The 2,030-nt window shown below is 27.1% G+C and overlaps 1 long non-coding RNA gene across 1 annotated transcript; it reads right to left on the bottom strand.

Moving 5' to 3' along the window:
- Nucleotides 1-318: 318 nt before the first annotated feature.
- Nucleotides 319-518, bottom strand: LOC119082665. The gene is made up of 2 exons (XR_005088678.1): nt 489-518; nt 319-410 (listed from the first exon to the last, which is right to left on the bottom strand). It is a non-coding gene; the product is annotated as an uncharacterized LOC119082665 (long non-coding RNA).
- Nucleotides 519-2,030: the final 1,512 nt, after the last annotated feature.

Here is a 2,030-nt window from a genome sequence, read left to right as displayed (position 1 = left end):
TTGTATTGGTTTGTAAGATGATACATTACATCACTCTACGTTAACAAAATTGATATTTTTTGACTCATCAAATTTATTATTAATAATTCAAACAACAAATTTAGGAATAATTCGCTCGCATGTCTAGTCAGATTTTTATCAAAAAAAAAACTTTCGGCGATAAAATAAAAACAAAAAATTTAAAAACTCATAACTAGTGATAAATGAAAAACATTTTGACAACAAAAAATAGTTTTTATAGGAAAACAAAATTTTTTATTATTTTTAAATTCCTTTTGATCATAAAAGTTCGTGTTTATTTGATAGTTTTATTATTTGTACTAAAATTGAGAATCGAAAGCGTAATGCTGTAAATGATCCTTAAACCAAGCAAGCCATTGAAATTTTAGTAAATATTTTTAATATTCAAACTTTGAATTAATGCAGAAAAAAACAACTTAAGTTACCAATGTTCTTGTTGAATTTATTTGTTGCAAATTCTCCTACACCACACAAATAATTCAGATTTGGCATGGGACTCCATACTTCCCTATAATTTTTTCGACTTTCTTTCAAATGTTTTGTTGAATTTAACACACAAAAAATGTTAAAACCACCTTCAGAAGACTAGAGTGAATTAATTCAATAAAACAGTGAGTCTCGCGACTGTGTATTAAAATGACCAGAAAATCATTTATAACTTTTACTTGATAAAATACACATTTTCATAAAATCGTTCGTTTATCAAAGTTCCTGAACTTTCAATGGTCCTCCTTATCAAATATGTTACAAAAGGGAGAAATATACAAAGTTTCATTTACGTGAGATAGTTGACATCGGATCTCTTCAACTTTCTTCTCTAGTTATGTAAAAACCTATTTCTTCTTGGTACATCCGTAGGTAGAATTTGCAAATAGTTATCACAGTGATCAACAAACCGTATTTGTCCGGAAAAATGGAAGAAAGCGGAACGTAAAATTTTATGGAAAATACTGAACAAAGTCGGGGATAATCTCTTGAACACTAGTTTTTCTTTGATTTTTTTTTAGAAACTTTTTATTGGTTAAGGGTAAAAACGCCTGACGTGTAACGTAAGCACGGAAATTTCTCAGAGAAGAAACATTATTTTGGCTTCGGATTTAGTATACAAAGTTTGTAACTACTAAGAACTATTGTCAGTTTTTATAAAAATTAACTTTTTCCGACATTTCGAGATCTTTCCGTTCCAATGTTACAAAAAGTAGCATGTCTTGTGAAATGGGCATTCAGAGCGGTTCAGGGTTTGTAAATGAAAATATTTTGAGAAAGTCTTCACGATAAGATTATTATGAGACTGTAAGAATATTAATCAAAAAACAAGTAGAAAGGGAGACATTGTCAGCGAAGCAACAACTTCTATTGAAATAATAGTTTCGTAAACTTTTTCGTTTCGAATCGGCTAGAAACGCGACTTTCATTCGATAAAATCGTTTATTTAAATTAAAATTAAATAAATTTTGGGTAAAATAAGGGAGATTTACAAATTCGAATGGCATCACCGAAAAATCATCTCACATGACCGCAAGTTGTCGATTTTTATTTTATTCTTTCTTCAAAATTTAGCCAAAAAATCATATCATTTCCACATAAAAATATTTTTAAAATATTTGAGTATCAGAGTCGTTTGAAGAGAATCAAAAATAAAGAAAGTGAAAAATGAGAGAAATTTATAAAAAAAAAGTAAAAATAGAGTTGTAATAAACACAGCAACATTTTCGTTGATATTTTCATTGATTTTTCAATCACAATTTTAAACATTCAATAGCATCGAATCATCGAGAGAGAAGAAAGAAAATTTGTAAACCATAAAATGAAACTGATAGATTCATGAGAAAGAATGAAATGAAAAAAAAAATAAATAATTAAAAACAAAGAAAAAAAATGATAAAAAAACAACAACAAAAAATGAGAAAATCTTGTAAAAAATATATACAATTAATTTCTATGTTAATTTGTTAAGAAATTGTAATTATATTGTACCCCAAAATATATTTCCCAAAAATGAAAAAGTA

The sequence above is a fragment of the Bradysia coprophila genome, unplaced genomic scaffold (genome assembly GCF_014529535.1).
Source record: "Bradysia coprophila strain Holo2 unplaced genomic scaffold, BU_Bcop_v1 contig_476, whole genome shotgun sequence".
Classification (NCBI taxonomy): Eukaryota; Metazoa; Arthropoda; class Insecta; order Diptera; family Sciaridae; genus Bradysia; species Bradysia coprophila.
This window is presented reverse-complemented; position numbering and strand designations above follow the sequence as displayed.